Below are 22,186 nucleotides of genomic sequence, written 5' to 3'. Positions count from 1 at the left end.
TCTTCTAGTCCACTTGTTCTTATGCTCTTCTGATGAATTCTTTCTTTTTTTTTTTTTTTTCAATTGCAGCATTTTTGTCACTCTTCTGCATTTTTCATCTCTCTGGAAAAACATTCCATCCCTTTATGCATGAGGTCTTGCTTCTCTGGTAGATTCTTAAAGCATTTTTATCAGATTTGTGTTGAAGTTCCTTTCTGATACTTATAACATCTGGACTATCTCTGTACCTACTTCTATGTACTGTTTCCTCTCATGACCATGGGCCACTTTGTTTTTTGGGGTTTTTTTGGGGGGAGGGGGTTGTATGTTCTTAGTTTATTTTATGCTTTTGGTATAAAAGGATGTTAGAGACTAAAGTGAGTAATACTCAGCTCCAGCAAGTGGCACACCCTTTCTTTTATAAGACTGTTAGAGTGGCTGAGTCCATCTTAACTGTAGTTAGGCTGGATCTGGGTTTTGGCACAGACTTACTTTAATATTTTAATGGTCAGCTCAGGAGACTTCCTTTCAGCAAGTCATTGGTGAAATTTCAGACAGCTCTTATTCTTTCACAGAATTTCAAACAATGGGAAATCTCCTTCTGCCTTACAGTCAGGCTGCCAGCTTTTGAGGCCCCATGGAATTCTCTTTGCTCTCTATTCCTGTCCCCAATTTTCTGCATCTCAGATCTGTCTCAGCCTTCCTGCCCTTTAACCAGCCTTCAGTGGGTGGTTTATCTTCTATGGTATCTCAGAGTACCTTGGTGAGCTTTCACTCTACCTTCTTTCTAGTCCCAAACTTTGGTAGATGAATGCCCAGAGTGACTCAGGTGTATCTCTCTCTGCTATGTTACCATGATCCCAGCCTTCAGAAGATGGCTGCCTTGAACTTGGGAGAGTCTTCAGCAGGGTTCTCTCTCAGCTTCCATGTCTCCAGTCTGCAGCATACTACCCACTCACTTTACAAAGGTCCACTGGAAACTGTTGACCAGTAGGTATATACCTACTTTTGGTGAGAGTCCTCAGGATACTAGTCTTACATGCCATGTGGCCAAAAAAAATGTCTGTTAAAAGTTCAGCTCATTTATTCTTACTGGCATCTATGGCATTTTCTTCCCCATCTCATTGGTCTCCCAGTTTTAAGAAAAACTAGGCCTTTTCTCTCCTATGAAGAGCTTATCGCTTTCTAAAATTGTATTAATTTTTCTTTATATGCCAAACTTTCTGATGTGGTTTTTAAAAATCTATGACTTTGGTAGCCTATCTAGTCCATTTTGGTTAAGATGAAAGTCTTTTGCAACTTTCTTCATTACAGCCAGAGGTAGAAGTCCTCTCTCCTCTTTGATATACTCTCCATCCTTGACTTCTAGGACACCACATGTTCTCAATTTTCTTTTTCACTTAGTGATTGCTCCTTCTCAGGGTCTGCTGCTGGTTCCTTCCCTTCTTTTCAATTTTTTAATGTTGCAGTATTTTGGGGCTTGGGTCCTTTGTTCTTGATTTTTCTCTTTACACTCCCTCCCTAGGTCATGTCGTCTAGTCTCGTGGCCATAACATTGATCTATATGCCAACAAACCACAAATTTATAATTTTAGCTTTTTTTTTTTTTAAATCTCAAATACCAGGCTTGTATACCCAACTATCTTCTAACACCCACACTTGAACATATATTAGCTATTTCATGTTCAAAACTGTACTCTTTATCTTTCTCCCTTTCCTGTAACAATACTTCACACTCGGATTTCCTTATCTCAGTTTACCTCCATCATTGAAAACCTTCAGGTCAAAACCTTGGAGTCAACCTTGACTGCTCTCTCTCACGCCTCACATCTAATCCATCAAAAATTCTTGGCTCTGTCTTCAAACAGACCCCCCCTCTGAATACTCTTCCCCATCTCCACTGCTAATTTTCTGATCCAAGTCACCATTACCTCATTCAAGAATTATTTCAATAATTGCTTAACTGATTTTTGTCTTGCCTTTCTATAGTTTATTTCCAATACATTATCCAGAGTGATCTTTCTAAACACGAGTCAGATTCTGTTGTTTTTCTGCTCAAAATCACCAACAATACTTTATTTCACTCAGAATGAAAACCAAACTACTTCTAAAGGCCTACAAGGGTCTACATGATTTGGCCATTTACTCTAATCTGTCACCTACTACTTCCCTCCACTCTTCTTCTCCTTTTTCCGCATAAATCACGTTGACATCTTTGTTGTTTGTTGCTCTCATTTAGGCCTTTGTAGGATTTATTGCCTTTACTTTGAATGCGCTGTTCCACATATTTGCCTGGTTATCTCCCTCTTCAATTCTTTAATCAACATGTCCCTTCTCGATGAAGTCTACCCAAACTAGCCTACATAATCCTGTCTCTTGTACCTACCAGAATGCCTACTTCTTATTTCCCTCCTCCCCTTCTAATTTTTTTCTGTATTACTTATTGATTTTAGCCTATTAGATCCTTAGTTGTGTTTAATTTTTTATTTTCTATAAACTTTTACAAGAAAATAGTTTCTATGAGTTCAGGGATTCTTGTGTATTTTGTTTACCTAATACCCCGTGTGCCTAAAACAGTGCCAGGCAAATAGTAGGTATGAATATGTATTTGTCAAATGAATGAATACTTTAAAAGATCTTGAATTTTGTTAAGAGATTAGGGATTTCATTAACGCAGCTCTATCCACATCTTAAGCAATTGAATTTGAGTGTAATCATTTCTCTTTGTTAAGGAAGATAAGAAGTATTACTGCAAAGCAAATAATCCTATTTGCTATAAGACCCATAAAATTTTGTGGTACATAGAGATCAATGCAATAAATTAAAATACCTTGGAGTAGTTATTTTATATAATGTTTAAAAGTTGTTTAAATTATGGGGCGCCTGGGTGGCACAGCAGTTAAAGTGTCTGCCTTCGGCTCAGGGCGTGATCCTGGCGTTACGGGATCGAGCCCCACATCAGGCTCTTCCGCTATGAGCCTGCTTCTTCCTCTCCCACTCCCCCTGCTTGTGTTCCCTCTCTCGCTGGCTGTCTCTATCTCTGTCGAATAAATAAAATCTTTTAAAAAAAAAAAGTTGTTTAAATTAGAGTATGGTTTCCCTGATGACAGCGAATGTATTACAGCTAAAACTGTTCTAAAGATAGGATGACATTCTTGAACAGGACATTATCAGAATGACTAATGATTGATTTTATCTCACCAAACTTGAATTCTACTAGAGACTACTATCATTAGTGCTGTTTTACAACTATTATGACTGGAGCACTTGTTGAGGGAATAAAGTATCTTTTGACCAGTACTTCTCAAACCGATGCAATACACAAATTATCTGGGGATTTCATTGAAATGCACATTCTGATTCAGTGGTTCCGGGGTAGAACTGGGGATTCTGCTTCCTAACACGCTCTTGGGGAATGTCAATGTCCACAAATCACCTTTTGAGTGATATAGCTCTAAATTACATACCTACCATACCTATATACTTAGTCTAAAAACTTCTACAGCAAAAGCTCTTAACATCTCTCATCTCCTACACTGTGTTGACACTCATGAGGAGCATGGCACTGAGGGGGCTGCTTGAAGTCTATGGCCATCACAACAGACGGGACATATGCTTACCGGACTAACTGTCCTCCAAGCTCCCCCCCTCTTTAACAGTTGGAAAAGAACAGCTTTCCCACAATCCTCCCCCCCATGAGAAAAACTGAATTTACCTAAAGCATTGCAGAAGGCATCAAAAAGCTTTATGATCTCAAGAGATTAAAATTCCATAGAAAAGAGAAAACGTTGCTATGAGAAAAAAGAAAATGTTAGAAGGAATTATAACACACACACACACACACACACACACACACACACACACAGAGTCCAGATGAAAAGAGCACGCAGAACTTCAGGTTAAGCTTCCCTGTGCAGATGTGATCCACATAAAGAAGCATTAGCAATTCTACAGAGTCTGTATGGGACTGAGCTCTATAAAGAATTTGAGTTGTAGCATTGATAATACCAAACAATAAAACGTTATCCTTTTCATGTTTCTTCACAGATAAATTCTCCCCAGTCAGAGCCACCAAAATGTATTTTAATCAGAACCCTATTTGTATATAAATGACAGATAAAACACAGGCGAGCACTTTTTCTTTCTTTGCACAGCTCATTTCTTTGAGGAATGGAAGCACAATAAAAGAATACTGATTTCCATTAATTTTTTTTCCTTGCAAGTAAATTTAGGAACAAGTCAGTGAACAATTCTCTACCTTTCCTTTTTTTTTTCTTCCTAATTCTCCACCCAACCTATTTCTAATAACAAGAGAATTCAGCACTACGTAATATGAACATGAGCACGTTTATTTAGTGAATGAAATGACATTATGTTGCAAATATTCAACTTCCACCTCCTGTTAGAAGTCAGAAGAGGCAAATTCCAATTTCAATTACTTAAGGGTCATCCCAATTTACCAATGTTATTAGCAAATAAGGGTAAGTACTCACCACCACAAGTAGCTCTCACCAATTATTAAAGTGGATTCAAACTAAAAACTAAAAAAATCTGAAGGTAAAATTTAATCAAAATTACACAGAGCCACCCAGGAACAAATTTAGCCATAATACTGAAAGGAAAACATTACACTATTACTAAAATATTTCTATATGCAGAGAGAGGAAATACTGCCCATGCCAGCAAAACTCTAAAACCTTTTCCTCAGAATTTTCACTTTTTTTGTTGTTCTTAAGAAGGTGAATGGAGTGCTTGAGTCATTAACAGTAAAATGCTCTTTTAAGTGAATAAAGGAAACATCAGCCTACAGAAGATACTATTACATTCCTTGAAAACTACCTTAACCCTCTTTCTTCTCACATCTGTTGCGGAGATTAAATTTACTAGATTATTCATTCTGCTCTGGAGATTTGCAGTAACATGTCCTCTGGTTGTGAGAAATAGTCTCCCAGTCTCTCCCAGAGAGGCATGGCCAACCCACCCGTTCCTGACATCCCAGCCAAAAACATCTTTACAGTTTTTCTACCACGAGCTGTTCCCTCAGTTGGGAGGGTTGCCAAACTGCTAAAGGGATGCTTCATAGGTGTATAAAAGCAAAAACTCAAACCACACTCCTTAAAATAAGAGAAGTTTCTCAATCTAGTGATTTTTCAATTGTTTTAAGTAATTGAACGAATTGTATGTTATCTAGTATATTATGAACTCGTTGAGAAATAAAGCCCACTGCCAAATGACAGTAGGTAAGGTCAAGCCACTTGGAAGAAAACTGAATAGATAACAAAGTAAACTCTTTAATCAGGACTAGTATTATTTCAGTTTTTGGCCAAAACACTAAAATATGTCAGTGAGATAGATTGACAGGCGTCTTAAAAGCACTTATTACATTGGATTTGCAGAGAGAAATTCAGACCTAGTGACTTAATAATGTTGATAGCATCATCCATCTTAGCACAAGAAAACGGCTAATCTACTTTAGCACCGACTTCATTAAAGACTGATTTTTTTCCGCCCCCCTGCGGGAGAAGCAAGGTCTGAGCTAAGTCACCTTCAGCTAAGTATTTGCACACCATTCCACTGACAGGTAGCATGACAGCCCACAAATAACAAGGCACAAGAATAAAGAAGTCATATGTGTTCTAGAAAACACTCCAAGATAGGGAATATTAAAACATACTGACATACTATTTGGAGGTTATTAATGTAAGAGTTTAAGAGAGAATTAAATGGTGGGTCAAAAGAAAAAAAAGAGAAAATGAAGGGAGCTGAAGAAGGAAAGTGGTAAGATACTTGCTCGAGAGGAGATGCTTGTACAGAAGTTTGTGATGCTAATGCAGCCCAGGGAAGTTTTACTACTATGTTCCACGCATTAGGGTGCCTGTCAAAAGACAAACCAGTGACTGGAAAGACTTGCGACATAGATGGAATCTAAACAAAGAGCCATCAGAATTGACAAAAAGCTTGCTTCAAGGAACAACTTTTTCCCCTAGATGACCTAAAAAGCATCCTGACTGTAGCAGGAGTGGGGAGGATGGTCCCAACACCTGAGAAGAAGCAAGGTCTTTCAGCTTTTTACCAAGATGAGGCAGCCATAAAGGGATTTTTATGATGAGTCATAAAGTCAGGCATCATGAGTTTGTGGTCAAGACGCTTTTTCTAAGAAACCATTCCTGCCAGTGACACATAAACTATGAGAGCTATCTACCGGCATCATCCTGGGGCCAAATTCAGAGCTGGTATAAAGTCTGGTTTTGCACAAGTGATTTTCATGAGAACCACTGGAGTATAAAGACAAGGAGTGTGTTTAAATACTGGCCAAACCCCAATAGGCACAGTGGCTATCCCTCACCTAAACAAAAATTAAAAGGAACCTGTCTAATAACTGTGGTATAAGATCAGAGCAAGAGACCTGGGTTTGATGAGATTTGTACCTGTGCAACCCAAAAAAATCTAATTCTTTGAGCCAAACATATGACTACGGCACTTTACTAAACACCCTGCTCCATGCCAGGTACAGCGCTAAGTGATCTACACGTATGGTCTTATTTAATTCTCAAAACAGGGCCGCCTGGGTGGCTCAGTTGGTTAAGCATCTGCCTTCAGCTCAGGTCATGATCCCAGGGTCCTGGGATCCAGCCCCATGTGGGCTCCCTGCTCAATGGGGGAGTCTGCTTCTCCCTCTCCCTCTGGCTCCCACTCCCCCTGATTGTGGGCTCCCTCTCTCTTTCAAATAAATAAAATCTTCAAAAAAATTTAATTCTCAAAACAATCTTTCAAAAAATAGGTATAGTATTGTCATTTTAGAGATGATACAACTGAGGGCCAAGAGAGGTTAACATTCAAGGTCACATGACTGGTGAATCTGAATTCAGAAAATCCAGCTTCATGACCAAAGCGATGAACTTCTAAACCTATAGCTGCTCCTTATAAAAATCTACAAACTGATATAAATCTGACCGTGTTCGTCAAAAGGCTGCCCACATTCAAAGTCACACTTACAAAAGCACTGCAGAACCCTTAAAGCAGAATTTAAATTTAGTTATTGCTAATGTTATTATATGCAGAAATTAAGGGTTCCTGAGCAAAATCCTACAAAGGGAAGGGCTCTCATACCCCACCGCCCAGAACTATCTCCCTACGTTCTCCTCCGGGATCCTTCTCTTGTCAGGCCCATGTAAACGGTGCTAATCCCTATGGCAGGACCACTTCTGATTTTAAATACTACTAAGGACACCTATAACATACTGGGTACCTATTTTATAACTGGCCTCCTACATACTCCAACTCACTTAATTTTGCCAATGACTCTGTACTATTGGTATGACCATCTCCATTTTCGAGATAAGGAAATAGAGATGAGGCCCTGAAACTATTTAGCTTGCAAAACACCCACCGCTAAGTAAATGAAGTTGTTGGGATCCAAACCCATAGTCAAACTCCAAAATACGTGCCCTTTCCATCATTACACCAGAGATGGATGGAAAACCAGGGTAGTTTCAGGTGTTTAATGCTGCATTAAAAATAATGGCATACAATATGGCACTATCATATTGTGCTTACATATTCTATGGGTCAGGAATTTGGACAGGACTTCGCAGGGATGGCTTATCTCTGTTCACTATGTCTGAGGCTTCGGCTGGGGAGCCTATAAGGGATATAAGTGACTCAGTATGACTGGGAGGGTTGGAGTAATCCTGGGGCTGCTTACTCATCTGTCTTGAACCTGAACCAGAGGACCTGAAGATCAGGCTCAGATGGGCTGGTGACTGGGTCACCTACATGAGACCTCTGTGTGGCTAGGAGTTATCCCAGCGTGTCAGTCAGGTCCGAGGAGGGTCATCCCACATGAAAGTATCAGGGAACGAGCACTGCACGAGATACACGCAGAAACTACCTGTATTTTAGGACCTAGCCTTGGAAGTCACACAGCATCACCTCCACTCTACTCCACTGGCCAAAGCAACCCTAAGTCTGTCCAGATGCAATGGAAGGAGACACAGACCCTCCTTTTCAGAGGGAATGACAAGATCACATTAGAGAAGAGCATGGGAAATCATTGTGTATATTACTGTGACCATCTCTGGAACACTCAGCCTCAGAAGAGTCTTCTTCCAAAACTGACATTGAATATTCTCTGAGGAAAATAACCTATTTCTCCTACTTTTCAAACACTTCTAGTCTCTATGTATAAACACTTTATGTACTATTCTCCCTCAACTCAATACTAACTATCCTTAAAAGCCCAACTCAAGCCTCACCTATTCTACCCAATTCTTAGGAACTCTCACCAAGGCTGATTATCCCTGGTCACCCTAGAATCCTCACAGTTTTTATTTTGAATTTTGGCATTTAATTATGCTAAGTTAGTAGCTGTTATTATATTCTTCATTCTGTTGCTATTAACTGTTTTTTGGGGGGATAAGTGTCTCACTTCCCTAACAAAAATTCAAAACATCTTATAGACTACATTTTAATTTCACTGCACATGCCACAGCTTTGGATATAAATCTTAACTATACTAAAGACACTTTGGATTAAAAGATGCCATTTGGTAGTTTTCAAGGCTTTTTAACTAAGCATAGTTAATGTGTTTGCACCTCTATTTTAACATACACGAAAATGCAATGGTGATTTATGTATCTCAGTTCATCCAACAAGCACAGTTGAGGACCTGCTATGTGCATGATAATATGCCCAGTGTATATTTTAGAGAGAGGGTATGGGTCTGTTTTCCTCAAAGGCATTATTGGGAAATATGCCCATGAAGACAGAAATACATAGGTGTCATGGAGAAGTAGATATATGAGAGGTACAGAATGCGGACATGCAAAGGAAGAGAGATTGGTTCTAGCTGAGGTATTGAGGAAAACTCTAAGGAGGACCCATTTAGGCTGGTTCCTAAAGTATAGACAATATTTGCACAAGCTGCCATTAACAAAGGACAGGTTCTAGGCAAGAAGAGGAAAGCTCATCATATCTGGTTAAAGGGACGCTAGTTATTATGCTACTGGGAGGCACACAAACTTCTCTCTGGTCTCATTTAGGGTACGAAATCTGAGCTCGTCAGTTTGTCAGTATCTGTATTGTTCAAATTTTCTACATTTGGGATTTAGCTTCTCCCTCCAGTTAGTCATTTTATGTGAAGTTCCTTTTGAAACCTACAGCCCCTTCTCAATAAAGAAAAAGCCTGCTTTCCTTGTTCTCTTGAGGATTTGACCAAGAAACCCCAGCTTGCAGACTATCTGCCTGACTCTACTTAGGGCTACAAATCCAACTGCTAGGTTTTAACATGTGTACAAATCACCTGGGGTCTAGTCAGAATGCTAATTCTGACTGCATGGAGCGAGGGCAGTCAGAGGTGCTGCGCTGCCCCAAACACGCAGATGAGGCCGATACTTCTAGACACACAAAACAGCCAAGGTCTAGGTCAATGTTATGAGAACAGCAACCAGGTCAGCCACATTGCCCACACTAACCCCAGCACCTGGTTCAGTCCCTTTTACCTAATAGGTGCTCAGTTAATACATTTCAGGGACTACATGAGTGAAAGAATGAGTAAGTGAGCAAATGAACAATGAATCAATTACTCTCCTACCGCACACGGCCCTGCTAGCCTATAAATAAAGCAATTTCCCAGTGTCTCATGAGTCAGCAAATTCACACTGGGAATACATACTTTGGAACTCATAGGCCCTTTGTTCACCAGACTCTGCTGCTTCCATAAATTCAATGACCAAAACAAACACAAATAACATTCTGCCTCCAACAATGAATTTCTGAGTCTTCAAGGAAAAGAAATGACTGAATCCTAACATTTTTACTTTGTCTCCTTTTAATAACCTCTTATTTAAAGTCTCTCTCAATCACCCAGCTGGCAGCAATCTTTCTTGCATCTACATTATCCTGGGGCTCTTTCTGTACCTGTCCTTGGAAAGGCATTTTGCTATAGACTGAAAGTTTGTGTCCCCCCAAAATTCGTATGTTGAAATCCTCACCCCCAATAAGATATTAGAAGATGAGGCCTTTGGGAGGTGATTAGGTGATAAAGATGAAACCCTCATGAATGAGATTAGTGTCTTTATAAAAGAGACCCCACAGATCACCTCATCCCTTCCCCCATGTGAGGATGCAGCAGGAAGTCCGCAGTCTGCAGCTAGGTAGAGGGCCCTCACCAGAACCTGACCACGCGGGCACCTTGATCTTGGATTTCTAGCCTCCAGAACTGTGAGAAATAAATGTCTATTGTTTATAATCCACAGAGTTTATGGTATTTTGTTATACCAGCCCAATGAACTAAGACAGCATTATCACATGACAGCTCTCTTCGTAGCTGCTTATCCCATGTACTAACCCATAGATTCCTCAAGTAGATGATTCATATTGTAATAGGAACCCCCACACTCCATCTTCCGTACCCATCAGAAAACCCTACGCAGACATGGTGCCAAATCATTATTCTGGAAATAAGGAAAGAATGTTATGACTGACATTTTTCTAATAGTTTTATTCTAATAGCTCTAGGGCTTGATAAATACTATGGCCTGTTTAGAAAACAATATAGAGGTATCATATCATTTTTCCATTTAAGGCCAAACACAGCAGCATTTAACCGTTCATAATATCTAATCTAAAACTGAGATCATGACTGGTAAGTGAGCAACAATCATCCTTTTGCTTTTGTTAAAAAAAAAGGGGGGGGATTCTATTTTGGTAAAATTAATCCACCCAATAAAATCTCAGGCAAAATTTACAACTGAGAAAATACAACAGGGAAAATCACTCATTACCATTTGTATATCTAATTTGTTTATAACACCCTGGAGGTGCCAATCACCCATCTTTCAGAAGACAGAAGACAAAATAATTAGTAAAAGGAAGAAATTCTAATTCTGTTGCAAAAGGAAGTGAGGGAGGGCCATATATTGAGGTTACTGATTCTTTCAAATTCTTTGTTTAAATGAGTTCAGTGTTCAGTTCATGTTAAATAGAGCTACTAATGATGGTTTTCAAAAACCACTTTAGATTTTTGCTGTCTTAATTGCTGCATCATTTATTTTTTTCTGTGACCTAATTTCTTTTAAAAAAGGAGTTACCCAACACCTCAAAGACTTTTTGTGTTTCTGTGTCAAAAGAGAAACAAAACAAATACAACCAAATAAACAATTTTTAAAGCATTTAATTGCTCATTATTTGTAAAAAAAAAAAAAAAAAAAAAAAAAAAAAAACCCAGACTTTAAAACTTTGGATAATATATAACAGGCTTGGAATCTCTGGTATTCCATTTACAAGAGACTTCAGTCAATTTGCTTGACTTCTCTAAGGCTCCATTTCCTCATTGATTTTATGGGTATATTAATGGCTATTTCACAGGCTTATTTAATATAAGGATCCAATTAAGATAATACATGAGAAATACCCACGATAGTGTTTGGCATATAGAAAGATAACAATAACGTTAGTTTCTTTTGCCTCCCACACAGATCCCCAATTTCTCTGCAGCTGAAATAGAAAAGAACTCTCAGGACTATAGTTGACCTGAGAAAGTTGTATCTTCTAATCCCACACCAAAAAGAACTCATGCTACCTATTTTACTTTCTCGCTTCCCTTCACCTGTGCTATGGAATGCTGGGCTAAACCCTGAAGAAACATTGCAAATTATTTTTTCACCCCAATATATCTCCCATTGGCCATTAAAAAGTATCTTGAACATGGAAGATACTGAGTAAATACTAACTAATTGCTGGTACACTATTTCTGGTATTCAACTGAAGCAGATTATGGAGCAAGCCTGATTAAATGGTTAGTTACCTCATTCATTTATTCAATTATTCATTCATTCATTCCCATGGTCATTTACTGGACTATCTGCCCAAGAGTCATCGAATGATAATTTAGTATTTATAAACTAATGAGTGAGGTACATTGCAGAATATATACTTGCAGGGCCCACATTATAGGCACGTGACCAGATGCAGCCACACAGAGTCCTGCAGTTGGGATTTAATGTTCTGCAGTCACTGTCTTGGAATTTTTAAGAATCTTTAAATTTGTGTTTTATAAGTGAAGTCCAATAGGACAATGAAGCATCACTAGAACTCCAATTTAGCTCATGTGGGGTAGAACCTCCAGCCACCTTCCCTGGAGAGGTTCTCAACCACCTGCTCTGTCATCCAGTATCCGGGGTGCCCCCTTCTTATTCCACTGCCACTCTCCACTCCTTTGGGGGGCCTGGGCAAACTTTCAGAGGCATTGCTCTAGCAACTGGCAGGAAAGGGAATCTAGCCTGTTGGTCCCACATGTGCCCATCTGTGCGTACCAAGTCATTGATGGGATCCCCAGGTGCCTGTGAGGCTCTATATTTGTTCCTTGAGTATCTGTGTAATGAGCAAATAAAACACCGTGACAGGTCAAGACTGAGATTGTGAAGGAAAGGAAAAAGCTTTTTCCTGCTTTTTGAATGAGAACCTCCACATTTTTATTTTGCATTGGATTCCAAAAACTATGGAGTCAGCCATGAATACATAAATAAGCCAGTCTTCATTTTCAAAGAGATTATAAATTTCCATTGAATGAGAAAGCAAGTTTCATATAAAAAGCTTTAGTAGTTTCTCTTTCTCTCTCCCCACATCCCCCCAACTCCCATAATATTCTAAGAGCAATCTCCATTGGCCAAACCTAATGGGAATCCTGGGAATGCAACTTGCAGGAATTGGCCTCCTATAACATAAAAGAGAGCAAGAAAAGGACATACTGTAGAACTGTAGAAAGCAGACCTAAGACTGTCTGTGGGAAAGAAGACATCTATGCAGAAAGATAACTTTAGAAGGGTAATAGGCAGTAAGTCTTCAAGTAATCTGTTCTATAGAAGTACAGAGGCAGCGAAGACCAAACAGAACAGAAAAAGCAGCATCTGTGGGTCATTTCATCTCCCAGGAACTTCCCATACTTTGAGGTTAGATTACATCTTTGAGAAAGAAAGTTACCTTACACCTCTTTATACGTCCCAGGATTTTGTACATTAAAGGCATTCAATACATGTTTATTCAAACTGCACTGAATATAACCCCATTTCATGCAAGAAAACACTGGTGTCAAGTAAGCAAGACAAATGGAATGTGGCAAAAACCAACTTCTACCTCTCACAATTTCTGAAAAATTCAGTAAGAGTAATCTTCCTTGCCTCTAGATGGCAAAACTCCAGTAGGAACATGCTTGGGCATCACTATTTTGAGTAATCCTTTGCCTAGAGTTAGGAAAATGCAGGAGAGAGATGCCCAACAATGGAACTCAGAAGAGATTTTCTAGATAAGGGTTTTTGTTTTTTGGTTTTTTTTAATCTTTTTACTTCTCTTCTTCTCCCTTAGTGGGCATCCAGTGGTATATCTCCATCCTCTCTCTGCTGAGATCTCCTTAGCCCTACAAAGCTACGCTATTTGAGAGAACTTAATATAGTTCTTCATAGTTCTCTCTCTCCCCCACACAGCACCCTTGGTCCTCAGAAACATAAACCTCTTTAGCCCAAACACACTGTGGGATGGCAAGACAGTTACAACACAACAAAGTCTTTTGGATTCTCCACCAAAGCCCACATGTCTGCTAGAGATTCAGGTTACAGTCAGATCCCATCTCACAATCTGTTTTTTCAGATGTAAATCCAACAACTGCTGGACATGCAGTAGTCCATGCTCTCTCAAGGATTGAGGGCCCTTCACTAGGCAGATGGTTCTAAGGTAACAAGTCTGTGCTGTCCCCAAGGCACAGTATGCATTAGAGACTCAACAACAGCTCTCTTAAAGAAATCACTTCTCCTATCTCCTCAGATCTCTGAAAACTTTGTTTTTAATTCTTGATCTGGCTGAGAGGTTCAAACATTATTGAGCAGTTGCAGAGTCATTTCCTCTTGCCTGTGTGTAGAGGTGAGGAGGGGTGGATTCCAGTCTCTAACTCATGTCACTCTCTCAATACGCATGGAATTGGTGCCACAACGGAAACTAAGGGAGGAAGGCCACACTCTAAAGCCATTGTTTACACCACTGGACTGAGCCAGGAGCAATACAGTGGAGAAAAGTTTTCAAGGTTACCTGGACATTAAATGGTGATGCTAGAAGGGGTAGTGGAGACTTCAGAAATGCCGCCATATTGCCTTCTGGCCTTTTCGCTTATGCTAAACCATGGACCAAAACACACTGGAAAATTTGCCTCACTTGGTTAAAAGAAAGAGACCCAAAACTCAGCAAATGAATTTTCTATAAAGTCTTCTGTTTCTCTCTCCAGTCTCCATCCAAAAGCAAGTTCAGTCTTCCATCAAACACTGTCAGCCAAACAGATTTCTCAATCCAAGCGTGTCAGCCTGGCCTTGATTACAATGTAGCCTATGACTGGATTAGCTTGGGAGTCCCAAACAGCATGTTCTGAGAAAGTAACAGAAATATGAGTAAGAACTTTTCCCACCATCCCCTTCAAGCTCCTACCCCATTTCCTCTCTGCATATTGCAGGCTTCTTCCAGGGAAGGGCCCATGGGTATGTGCTAATTTGCACGGTGGCCTTAGAAGGTACTGTTCTAATTGCTTCAGCTGAAATCCATTTATTTTATAGCCCAATAAAATTCTGTGTGCAAGGGTAAATAAAACCATGTGGATGTGGCCTCAATGCACAGTTCTCTGGGCTCCATTTGCAGTCCGTGATAAATTAAAGAGGAAAAAAAAACCATTGTGCAAACGGATGCAATTAGCTGAAACGGTATATTTTTGGCCTCTGCTGATGTCTGCTTACATTCAATTCCCCACTTGAAAACCAATCCTCATTTGAAAGCAAACTAGAAAAATCTCTGTAATACAGATGGACCTCATTTGGCTGCATGTTGATATGCAAAGACACCTTTATACATTAAATTGCAGTGTTGACTTCTGCACTTGAAATTTCATTTTGTCATTTTTAATCACAATGAGCAAATGTCATCCTTAATAATAACCCTCTGCTTCTTTATAATGCCTTTCAACAAAGGACCTGAAAGCACTTTTGCAAATATTAATAAATCGAGATTCACAACAACTCCCAGAGGCATCTGTACTGCAGGCTGAAAAGAAGCCCAAAGTCATGAAGTGACTTTGCTAATCCACACAGGAAACTAAGCTCAAGGAGGAGAAACGAAGACTATCATCTGGGTTATGTCAGCCTCACCTCATTCATGTTCACCAGGCATTTTCAGCCACGACTGGAATTTCAGAGCCCAAGGAATGAGAGAAGGACAATTTGGACTCTTACTAGGATTTGTGCTTAATTTCTTTCCTCCCTCCTCTGTTCCTTCTATAAGATATTAACTCCAAAATCAAACATTCAATCCAACTTGACCCTCACTTTCCATACTCATGAACCGCCCTACGTGTCCAATAAGCATCTCAATCTTAGCATATCCAAGCCAAATTCATGATGCCCCCCCTACCTCAGTCATTCCCATTTCAGTAATTGGCGATTTTTTTCTAGTTAATCAGTCCAAAAGCCTTAGTCATCTTTGACTCCTCCTCTTCTCTCACCCCATGCAAATCACCTGTGAATCATGTTGGCTCTACTTTGTAAATAAGCCCAGAGGCCAAACATTTTTTGTCACTTCTTTCCAGGCCTACCCCACCACGATGTGTAGTCTGGACTACTGGCATAGCTTGCTAACTTATCTCCCTGTTTCCAGCTTTGCCTGCTAATCTTTCAGCAGCAGACACATTGATCCATTTAAAAACCTAAGTCATGTCATGTATTCCTTTGCTTAAAGGTCTTCAAAGTCTTCTAATCGCAGAGTGAAATACAAAGTCCTCACTCTGGCCTACAAGGCCTCATGATCTGGCACCAGTATCTCTCTGACCTATTTCTCTGACCTCGTCCCTCACTTCTTTAGATCCAGCCCTGCTCTCTTATGCTCCTTGTATAAACCAAGCACGCTACTACTGCCTTAGAGTCTTTGCACTTGCTAATCTCTCTGCCTGGAATACCTTTCCTCCAAATATCCAAATGCTTGCTCCTTCCCATTTTAAAATCTCTGCTCAAGCATCACTTTATCAGACAGGCCTTCCCCAGCTACCCTATATAGCATCGTACCATTCCCTACAACACTCTGGGGCATCGACTTGGTTTTATTTTCATATCACTTATGAGTACTTGGCACCAATTTCCAAGTTATCTTTACACGTGAATGGCCATTGTGGCGTGACAAGTCTTCCTCATAGGATTGCAGAAATTCTTCCTTCTCCACTGGGGACGATGAAATGCTACTAACTTAGAAGTCCTTGAAAAAGAATTCATTTCTCAGGAACTACATTTTTCCCTAAAATTTTAAGGCAATATGTCGTAATATTTCAAAGGATTTTCTGATATTAGGTCATAGACAAGCCCCCAAACTACCTCTAAGATTGAAACTTCCTGAACTGTGACAATTATAACTGAGAACCAAACAAATTTCAAAAGCATCTTCATTTCTTTAATGTTGAGGATGAAACACTATTTTTTTTTTTTGTGGTACTACATTAGTTCGAAGACATTTATTTTGCCAAATTATGGATTGTCTTGCAAAGACCTCCTTGTTCTTCTGTTTCCTCTTTTGGTTTATAATTTAGGTCATGACAGAAATGTAGTAAAAATAATAATCAACCAAACAAAATGAGGAAAGGAAACTCAAGCCACTGGGAATTCTATCTTAATTTTTCTAGTATTAAGTATAAAACACCTCCTAAACTCGATTTGTAAGGCTAACATTACTCCAGCCCTAAAAATAAACCAAGATCTCACAAGGAAAGGTAACCATGAACCAATATCCTTCAAAGACAAAGATGCATAAAATCCATATAAGATTAATAAATCAAATACCACAATTTATAAAAAGCATAATACATCATGACTGAGTAGGACTCAACATTGGAAAATTAGTCATTTACCCCAATATAAAAAAAAATCATTTGACCATCTCAATAGATGGAGAAAATCATTCAGCAAAATTCAAAATCATTCCTGATAGAAATGCTCAGTAATGTAGGATCAGAGAGGAACTTACTCTTCCTAATAAAAGGCATTACGTAAAATCTACAGCTGACTTTATTCTTAACGGTGAAAGATTGGAGTATTTCCCTGATTATATCAAGAATAAGTCAAAGATGTCCAAAGATCTCACTTCTATTCAATCTCATACCGAGGTCCTAGCTAGTGTAATATGGCAAGAAAAAGACAAAGCATTTAGATGAAAAAGAAGAATTTAAACTGTCTTTATTTGCAGATAGCATGATTGTTTAGGTAGAAAAACTGCAGACTCTATAAGTTATTAAAACTCAAGTTTAGCAGGATATATAAACATTTAATGTATGGTATATAATGTCAAAGAACAATCAGAAATTGGAAGTTAAAACCAAGTACAATTTATAATGCAATCCAAAAAATGCTTAAGGATAAATCAAACAAATACGTACACAATTTTTATACTAAATTTACAAGGCATTTATAAGGGCAATTAAAGAAAAATCTAAGTAAATGAAGTGATATACAAATGTTATGAAACTGAACAGCAAATATTGTTAAGGTATCAATACTCCCCAACTGATCCACAGATTCAGTGTAATCCCAGTATCGGGAGCACCATCAAAATAAAAAACGACTGCTTTTTGAAAGAGAATGTGAAGGAAAAGAATAAACAATCTATAGACTGGATGAAAATATTTTCAAGAGAGGTCTCTGATAAAGAATGTATATCCATAATATGTAAAGAACTCTCACAACTCAAAAATAAGTAAATGGCGAAAGATCTGACACACATTGCATCAAAGCAGTAGATAACCACATGAAAAGATATTCTAAGTATGGGAATGCACATTGAAACCACAATGCATTGTCACTATATACTTATGAGAATAGCTAAAAACCAACACAGAAACAAAAATCTAGAAATGTCAAGTATTAATGAGAGGAGTTTTCGATTATTTCTTGTGGGAAAGCAAAAAGTTGCCATCACTTGAGAAAACTATTCAACATATTTTATAGAGTTAAACACACTCCATAATAAATTAATAATCCAGGTAGGCATTCAACTAATGAACAGATCAATAGTTTTACATCAATACAATGGAATACAACTGCAATAAAAATCAAAGGACTCCTGATATATTTAACTTAAATAAATTTCAAAAGGATTTTGCTAAATGAAAAAAGTCAGACACAAAAGACTATATATTGTCTGATTTCGTTTATTTAACATTTTGCAGAAGACCAAATTCTTAGGGACAGAAATCGGATCAATAGTTTCCAAGAGGTAGGACTGGAGACGGGGATTGGCTATAAAAGAACAAATGAAACTTCGGGTACTAATGGGAATATTCTAAATCTTGATTGTGGTGACTGCTACATAATTGTGTAACTTGTACATGTTTGTGAAAACTCATTGATCTGTACACCAAAAGAGATGGATTTTACTCTTTAATATGCCTCACTAAACCTGGTATATAGGAAGTAGTCATTGAGAGTATATAAGAGAAAGGTAAAATTGGTAGTAATTGAGAGTATACAGGAGAAAGCCTTAGTGTCTTTTAAGGTTGCAGAGTTGGAGACACTTCAGTCTGGAAGACAGTGGGCCTCATTGGATAGAGTTTCTTTCAGATTTTAGTACCTGGAGTACAGTCAATTTCTTTTTGATGGGACTTAAAGGTACACAGTAGAAGATATGGGTGGCACAGCTCCCACCCTTCACTGTAACACAGACTAAAGAGATGTGATTTCCCCTATAAAATCCTGAAACTCAGTCTGATATCTTACCTTGGGATGCCATGCTATTTTGGAAAGTGGGTGGGATTCAGGCCGGTTTTCTGTATTTTCAATTCTAAGAATTACGGAGCAGGGGAGAGGAATATAATGGAAGCTATTAAAGAATTTAATCAAAAGAAGGGTTGGAGAACAGAGCAAATTACGGTCACCCACTTTAACTGAGAGACATAACTTACTATCTGAGCGATCTTATGTAAGTTTTCTTTTCTTTTTAGGACTTTATTTATTTGACAGAGAGAGCAAGAGAGCACAAGCAGGGTAAACAGGAGAGGGAGAGGGAGAAGCAGGCTCCCCGCTGAGCAAGGAGCCCAATGCAGGGCTCCATCCCAGGACCCTGGGATCATGACCTGAGCCGAAGGCAGATGCTTAACCATCTGAGCCACCCAGGCGCCAAGTTTTATTTTCTTAACATCTTTCCAGAAGCTCTGTTTCTTTTGGCAAAACTGTAAAGAAAATACAACTATATCTATTCAGTGGTGGTTGTGAGAAGTCCCATAACAAAATACAAGAAATGTATTTAGTATCTAGTATCTACTAAGTATTCAACACATTTTAGCCTAAAGAAAAAAGAAGGAACCATTTCTATAAGTATGTGTAGAAGCCACTGCCAATGATCTTCAGTTGACATGTGCACCTGATACAAAACTCTAAAAAGTTTATAATCCAGCTGGGCCTGGCAAAACTTAGTTAGCAGGTGCTATTTACAAATTTAAACTTTAGTCAGAATGTAATATGAATTAAAGAACAAATGAAGATATTTTTATTTATTATTTATTCGGTAATTTGAAAATGCTGGATATGAGGACTGCTAAAAATGTATGACATGTGTTTAAAAAAAACCCATAAAGCTAGTGACTTTATAAACAGGCATGGTGTAAGCCGACCAGAGAAAAATAATTTATTTCTTAGCATGATGAAGGGTTTGTATTGAATTGTTTAGCGTTTTCCTATAATCCATTACTCTGCATCCTCTTTAAAGAACTAATCAGAGAAAATGCTCCAAAGTAATTGGTGAATATACAATTTTGAACAAGAGGATTTTTTTTTAAGGCCCTGTCACTCAGAAACAAGTTACTAGGGCTATAGCCAAAATCCATTATGACAGAATGCAGGCTTCCTATTTTTTTCAAGTTGGAATACACTTGCAAATGATACAGATAGAAGAAGGGAGGACAGGGAAAGAATTTAGTTTTGAGAGTCCAATCTTTAACCCCCCCGCAAGATAATCTCATATGTGTTTTGTACAATTCTCAGAACATCATTGAGCTAATTCCTATTTTCTTCATTTTACAAACAGGAAGATCAAGAGAGGTTTAATTCAAGGCACCTGGGTGGCACAGTCAGTTAAGCGTCCAACTCTCGGTATTGGCTCAGGTCTTGGCCTCAAAACGGTGAGATAGAGCCCCGGTTGGGCTCTAGGCTCAGCAGGGAGTCTGCTTGAGCTTCTTCTCCTCTGTCCATCCCCCAGCTCCTGCACTTGTGCGCTCTCTCTCTCAAATTAAATCTTAGAGAGAGGTTTAATTTGATCCATACTCAGCTAAAAAAAAAAAACTTTAGGTGTTTAAAATAAGGTTAGAACATACGACTTCAAGCAGAGGAGAGACTCCTCAAAGAAAGGTTTCCCTTGGGTGCAGACTTACCAGTAAAATGGAGGATTCACCAGCACATAAAATCAAAACTTACATCTTTAGACTGTTTTACTGTTTCCAAAAATTTCACAAATTCTCTCTGGTTACATTTTCATATAATCTTATTTATCCTCAAGCCATCTATTAGATGTACAGGATTCCTGTGTTAACCAATACAGAAATGGGGAGTCAAAGAGATGAAGTAATTTATTCAGTATCTTAAAAAAAAAAAAGCAGCCAGTAGAGCTGGGACTCAAACTTCTCTACAAACTCCAAATCTCACATTCTTTCTCCTGGAGTTTCACACATCATTTCCACCGAGGGACCCCAACAATAGAGAGAAATCTGCCCCTCAGTCAAAACAAGCCATTTAACTTCCTTGGAGTTTAAGCATGATCTTCCTAGTTCCCATTCATATCACACACTCTTCCAAGGGAAGACTATTTGCTTCCATATGAAAGTGCTTTAAATTTCTTCTAAATTGTGTTTGCACACTTTCTAATTAAAATGTTGAGTAAAATTGATAGTTTGAGAAGATGTCCACTGTCTGACGGGAGGCTTCAGTTGCCCACCCCCACCCCCAGCACACCACCGTGTCCTCCGACATTCACAGCTCTGTACCTTTCATTCTAAAATAATATGAACAGTGGGGAAGAGGTAAGCTTACTGAGGATCTAGTAACCACTATGTAGCCATCATATCCATTACGCCACTAATATTCACAGTAACGTGGTTAGCGTGCATTTTATCCCCACTAAATGGAGAGGAAACAAAAGACGGGAGAAGTTAGGTTTCTTGGGCGAGTTTACACAACCGGGTGAGGATTTCAGCCAACCCGGAAGCACGAGTCTGTCTCAGAAGTTCCCGTCTGTCTTGTGACGCTCCAATGCAGGTTTTATTTTTATACCAGAAGCTTTTGATTTTGTGGATGTAAAGGAAGCGCACTGTACTATACTTAGAGGAGAAAATAGATTAGAAATAGAAGAAAGGGACTTTTTTTTTTTTTTTTTTTTTAAAGCCTGGTATAACAAGAATATCCCACAATCCCACATTCAGAGTTTGGTGATGGATGATGCCCAGGATCAACACTCCTGCAAAGGCCCAAGGGCATCATTTGCTTATAACACTTTCATTTTTCACTGGTTTGAAGCGTGCATACAGATGCTTTTCTAGCTTTTGGTCCTGGATGCTTCATTTTTAAAAAGTGATCGTGAGGAATAGTTGGTTTAATGATGTGGCAGGGATATTTCTGAACATTGAGAAACATCAAAGACATTGTAAAACTACATTAAGTTCTTGAGTATTTAAGAGTATGAAATGTATCTAAAACTGTATTTTTCAAAATTTAGTGTTAAATTAAAAGTCTGGGATGTCAAAATGATACAGCTTTGTAAATATTATTCTCCCCCTTTTTAAATATGTATTCATACAAGCCAAACTAAGTCCTTAAATGAAACTAAAGTTTTTTTTTTAATGTAAATCTTTTCTCTGTCCCTGTTTTCTGAGACAAACACCTCCCATGGTGTTTGGTAGAGGTGATATTTTCCTACATTTTAATTGTAAATTCCTGATAGCCTGTAGGCATGAGGTGTTAAATGAAAAGGCGCTAACAAACATTTAGAGAGGATCTCATACGTGCTAGTTCCTAATCATACACTTTCCTATTTTATCCTTTTAACAATCATGTGAGACAAGCATTAATGCCTTTCTTCAGGTTGTGCAAAATGAGGATCAGAAAGGTGAAGTATGGCTTCCCAGGGCACAGTTGGTCTAACTGACTCTAAAGCA

This window comes from Ursus maritimus, unplaced genomic scaffold (assembly GCF_017311325.1).
Source record: "Ursus maritimus isolate PB19 unplaced genomic scaffold, ASM1731132v1 scaffold_20, whole genome shotgun sequence".
NCBI classification, from domain to species: domain Eukaryota; kingdom Metazoa; phylum Chordata; class Mammalia; order Carnivora; family Ursidae; genus Ursus; species Ursus maritimus.
This window is presented reverse-complemented; position numbering follows the sequence as displayed.